The following is a 5,940-nucleotide window of genomic DNA, read 5'->3' on the forward strand; positions in this document are numbered from 1 at the left end:
TACAAGACTCCTGCTGGCAGCACGTGCACGGAGCCAGAGATCCTGCATGGCCACCACAGGATGAGGTAAAGACACTTGCAAGCAAATCCTCTCTCGGCTCATCTTGGTGGTAGGTTATTTGAGTTTTACTGATGAGCATCGCCTTTGTGACGTGGTGCATGGATCTGGTTTTCTGAATGAGTGTTATATTTTCCATGGTGATGAGGTAGATTATATCATATAGCACTTTGTGCACTATGTACTCACACCAAAAATATGGGTAATGTGCTGTTGACATATTAGCCGCACCAGTATACCTACATCACACTGCCTTCATTGTAATTACTTTTGTATGGGCCGGCACACCAGCAGTGTGCGGCTTCCTGTACCCGCAGGCTATTGAGCTGGCAGGGGTCCGGGAGCCCCACCAGGTGAGACAACCAAAAAATGAGGTAATGACTTGTGCAAGCAAACATGCAGCCTCATAACTTTTGTCACGGAGCCCCTGGCTGGCCCCCAAACAATAAAGTAAGACTCACAGAAGTAGCCAGGCTTTTAACTGTCACAAACTTCATGACCACATGCAAGTAGCCAGGCTCTTAACTCTGAGCTACAGATTTCCTGGCTGCAAAGATGATATCTAGACATAACAGTTATTCTCTCTCTCTTTTCCTTCTCCCACTCCAGAAGCCTTCCTGTCTTTTGAGAATTAAATTTCAACCCTTCCATAACAGTAGGTTACATTTTGTCCCACAAACTTTCCAAAGACATCATTCTAAAGGACTTTTTAACAATAGATTTTTTTATTTGATAATTATAAAATATGAGATATGGTAGAAAAACTAAAGTATAAAAGTAACTTATATTCCACAGAATTCATACAAAAACACACACAAAATAGAAAATTCGTAACTCCCCTGGTGTCTGCTGCACGCTCTGTGCCAGGCCGAGGGGCCACACACTGCATCACTATGTCATGGAATGCCCTCTCATTGCTAAGTTTAAGCCACGGGACTGCCTTGACCTGCCCCAGACAATTTGTTTTGTTGGCCCATGATGTGTCCTCCCTCCTGCTATCAAAGAACACAGTTTGCCAGTGCGTGAAGCAGTGTGGTGATGCCTGGCAGTAGCCTGAACTACTGCCTGCTGTATGCTGCAGGATCTGTTTACTCTTTTATATTAAGGACTAGTTCTATATCTTCTCATCTCTTCATCATCTAGTGCTTGGGCACATGTTCATTTCCACACATTTTATTGTCTTATTGTCCAGGGGGGGAGGTTGCCCCTCCTTGTTTTGTTTCCTTCCTTTTGTATCTTTTTTTTAGTTTAGTTATACCTACACATGTATTAATAGTTGTATAATCACACATGTCCTGCCTGGGGGGGTTGGGATTGTTGTTTTCCCTCAACAATAAACTATCAATCAATCAATCAAGAACACAGTCCCTTGCATAGTAAATTCCTCAATAAAATGAACCAACTGTAATCACTAAATAATGAGTAGGTGATATCGGAAGACTATCAAACGAAAGCAGCATATAATTCTCATTATTTCAAGAATTGCTGGAGAAAGTACAGCAAAGCTGAACAGAAAAATGATTACAGGAGAGCAGGAAGCCCCACGAGTACCACTCGACATGCTTCCCATGGTGCCACAGACTGATGCCGCTACAGTGAGCTGCCCTTGTTGTCTCTCATCCTTGGCACCTCCCTCGGCCAGCCATAGAAGTGTCTTTCTCCGCCTCCTCAAAATGTTTTCCTGGGGCAACATCAGACCAGCACAAGAATCTCTTCCTTTTCAGACAGAGGCAGTGGTAAGCAGTAGTGGAAACAGTGCAGTAGGAGGAGGAAAAACAGCACTTCCATCACCTATCAAAACTGTAGCAGTAGTAGTTGCAGTAGGAGGTCCATTATTGCCAACACCACCATGTCTCACACCCTCTGCAGCAGTGGTTCCCAACCCAGGGAACCCCATGGAAGGATTTCATGGGGTTCATAGAGATTCTAATTATTATAAAATTTATCATACTGGAATTTGCAGACAGACGGCTCGGTATGAAATTCATACTACTGTACACAATCCTTAAAACTGAATGCTTAAATGCTAAAATTACTCTACATTAGCTAACCATACCAGGGCCTGTGTCATTTTCACAGCCCACGTGACAAATTTGGCCCTTGGGATGATTAGAGTGGCCTGTGAGGTGTAAGGGTCCACAGGTGAAAAAGTGACTGGCAAAGGAGGAACGGGACAAAAAAGGCTGGGAACCACTGCTTTACACTGATGCCTTCTGCAGCCCTCACTGCAGTGGCAGGGGGTGTGGGAGGGGCGGCGAGAGTAGTGTTAAGGCAAATGCTGCAAGGTCTAAGGACAAGGCTGAGCATAGTGGCCATCTTTACTGCTGCTGGCCCCTTATTGTTGATGATTTGTGCCTCCTCATATGGCACCACCTTATGTGGGGAAAGGGAAGATGAAGCTGCAGAGGAGTGGTAGTCATAGTTATAGAAGGAAACTCCAAAAATAGAATGAATTAATACAACTCACCTACACTATGGCACACAACCTAACATACAAGGTGGAGGTTTAATGAAGAGATTTTCTACTCTCTTTCAGTCCCACACATCCTCTGCGTGTATCAAAACACACGAGAAATTAATCACAAGGAGAGGGTATTCCCCAGCTGCCTGGGATTGAACCCATGACCAGCGTGATGGGAGAGCCAGTCCTTACCGAGTCGGCCAAAGAGGTACCCCATTCGCTGAATGGGTTATGGGAGGCTCGCTCATCAGGCCGTCGCCGCACTACAGAGGAATGTGCCAAGCTGCACACGGTCTCAGTGCTCATGTGACATGTCACATTGGCCCCTGAGCCTGTGAACCCATTACACAACTCACCTAGTCACACACTTAACCTCACCTCCTCAAACCCCACATCTTCTTCCTTAATCTCCACAACTCCTCCTGAAGCACAAGCTTCATATTTGTGTCAGACTAAAGGCTCTCAGCCCAGGTGCTGCTGTCACAGCTGTGAAAAGTCATGCATTGATATTTTCCCTTCCTCTTCTTCCTCAGGCAAACCTTCTTTCTTCTTTATCATACAGGATCACTTTTACCTCCCCTTCACTTGCCTTTTCCTATCCGGCGCAGCAGGTCACTGCCTGATCATTATAACTACTGAAGGCAGACACACTTCAGAAGTGGATCTTCATGTGCCTGGCAATGTCACTCTTCATCTTAAAGAGCTTTCCACAAACATCACACTTGATCTCTCTAAGGCTATAGTGCCTTAAGACGTGTTGATTGAGTGCCTGCTTCACACTGAACCTCTTCCCGCACTCTTCACACTCATGACTTTTTACACCAGTGTGTGTAAGGGTGTGTTTATCAAGGTTACCCTTCTGGATGAATTTTTTCCCACATTCCTTACATTCATAGTTCTTTACACCAGTGTGTGTAAGGATGTGTGCATCAAGGCTACACTTCTGGGTGAATTTTTTCACACATTCCTTACATTCATAGTTCTTTACACCAGTGTGTGTAAGGGTGTGAGTATGAAGGTGACCCTTCATGATTAATTTTTTCCCACATTCCTTACATTCATAGTTCTTCACACCAGTGTGTGTAAGGGTGTGATATTTGAGGCCTTCCCTTGAGGTGAATTCTTTTCCACACTCCAGACACACAAACTTCCTCTCTCCTTTGTTGCTGGAGTTGCCAGCAGCAAGTTGCTTCATCTGATGACCACTGAGCCTCCTGCCCCCTGCAGCAGTCTGCTCCTGCTTGTCCTGGCTACTCATGCTGCTGTCCAGCCCTGCAGCCTCCTGCCAGCACACCAGCCCTGCAGCCTCCTGCCAGCACACCAGCCCTGCAGCCTCCTGCCAGCACACCTGCCACAGGGAGTCAGTCTGCTGGTCTTGGTGCTGTCCAGCCCTGCAGCCTCCTGCCAGCACACCTGCCACATGGAGTCAGTCTGCTGGTCTTGGTGCTGTCCAGCCCTGCAGCCTCCTGCCAGCACACCTGCCACAGGGAGTCAGTCCGCTGGTCTTGGTGCTGTCCAGCCCTGCAGCCTCCTGCCAGCACACCAGCCCTGCAGCCTCCTGCCAGCACACCAGCCCTGCAGCCTCCTGCCAGCACACCAGCCCTGCAGCCTCGAACCAGCACACCTGCTGTGAAAATATATATTTAACTTCACCAGAAAAGACAGTGTGGGAAAATTTAAAGTTTAATTTGCAAGAAACACCACTTGAGATCAAGGAAGTGAACTACCTGGTATGCTCCCAAACTCCTTCTAAAGGCTAAGAAAAATAGAATTATATTGCCCAACACTACAGTATTTTGCGTTATGGTCAGACGGCTAATTGTTTTTTTATGTCAAAGCTCTAAACAAATTGGAAATTGTTCGAAACAAAGGCATGAAATAGTACAATAGTATATCAGTATAGCAGTACTATGTCAGACAGCGCAAAATAGTCGGATAAATTACAATCCCAACGACATTGCCGCAAAAAAGTAGCCTCAATACTACAAATGTTAAAACAACAAACACCATTAATTTGTCACTTAGAGAAAATGAAAGTTCAAAGGAAAATATGAATCTGAAGCATCGAACTTATGCCGCCCCCCCCTCACCCTCTACATCTCCTTCCCCATGGTAAGTGTACGTTGTAATGCCTGTAGCCACCTTCAGAACAGTCATGTATCGGATGTCCGCGTCTGCATCCTCGGAACATCCGCAGTTTTCAAAACTGAAACATCAGCATATGCATCCGCACCACACGCAAACAGGATGTGGCGGATATATTTTATACATTACAGAGTCACAGACAGGATGGGAGGTGGGAGGCTGGAGTTGAAGTGGGCAGGGTGGGAGGCTGGAGTTGAAGTGGGCAGGGTGGGAGGCTGGAGTGAACAGGGTGGGAGGCTGGAGTGGGCAGGGTGGGAGGCTGGAGTGACCTACCAGACACAATAAGGCTGTAAAGATAACTGTGGATGTAGATACAGAGCTTCAAGTTAGGCAGTGGCAGGTCCTGAAGTGTGCTGATAAGGATGCAGAGTGCTAATAATTAACCAAGAAAACTATACTCTACTAGCTTGCTCTAAACGTTGATGTTCATGCCGAGCTCAACGTTGTCAGTCTAACGTTTGTACGGACCTCGGAGGAAGAATTTAGCTCCTGTTTATTTTCTTCTTCCCTTTTTCTCATCAAATAGAATAACGTATCCGCGAAAGAGGGCTAAAAAAGAATAGCGTAATAGTGAAAACAGACAAGAGGACAGAAAATTAAGGTAAAGCCAGAGAGAAAAGTCCAAAGGGAACAGACAAACAGAGCTCAGGGCAGGGTGAAGTAGTGTTTTAAGTGTGCACAGTGAAGTAACTAATAAATAAGAGTGCCTTGTGAAGTAAATAAGTGTAAAGAAGATTGTAGTTCATATATATGGTCAGTCCCTTATGTCTATACTCCCCTATATAGCTGACTAAATCAAGGCGTTTATTTTTTTTGCACTTGTCCCCTACCATTAACTTGTATCTTTTTATTAGTTTCCTGGTGCTACTTCCACATGTATCCATAGATGTATAAGCACGCTATGTATACTGCCTGGGGGTTGGGATGGCATGTTAATTCCTCCCTTCTCCTTTGTTGTTTACTTGCAACAATAAACTATCAATCAATCAACCAATACTTGCAACAATAAACTATCAATCAATCAACCATCAACCAACATAGAACAGACTGTTGAAAATGTTGTGAAAATCAAGGAAATACTTGCAACAATAAACTATCAATCAATCAACCAATACTTGCAACATCCGTAACTCCTTTGACCTCTATTCGGGAGCAGTGAGTAGCGGGCTTTTTTTTATATTTTCTTTACGCCCTTGAACTGTCTCCTTAGCTGTAAAAAAAAAAAGAAAAAAAAAGTAAGGTTTGGCGCCAAAACGCAGCGGCGAGGGAACGGAGAG

The 5,940-nt window shown here is 45.1% G+C and overlaps 1 long non-coding RNA gene across 1 annotated transcript; it reads right to left on the reverse strand.

Annotated features, from left to right (window-relative positions):
• Window positions 1-1,416: 1,416 nt before the first annotated feature.
• On the reverse strand, window positions 1,417-5,282 carry LOC126984685 (uncharacterized). Its single transcript, XR_007737403.1, has 3 exons — window positions 4,937-5,282; window positions 3,997-4,145; window positions 1,417-3,931 (listed from the first exon to the last, which is right to left on the reverse strand). It is a non-coding gene; the product is annotated as an uncharacterized LOC126984685 (long non-coding RNA).
• Between the last annotated feature and the right edge of the window lie 658 nt (window positions 5,283-5,940).

This window comes from Eriocheir sinensis, chromosome 57 (genome assembly GCF_024679095.1).
Source record: "Eriocheir sinensis breed Jianghai 21 chromosome 57, ASM2467909v1, whole genome shotgun sequence".
NCBI lineage: Eukaryota > Metazoa > Arthropoda > Malacostraca > Decapoda > Varunidae > Eriocheir > Eriocheir sinensis.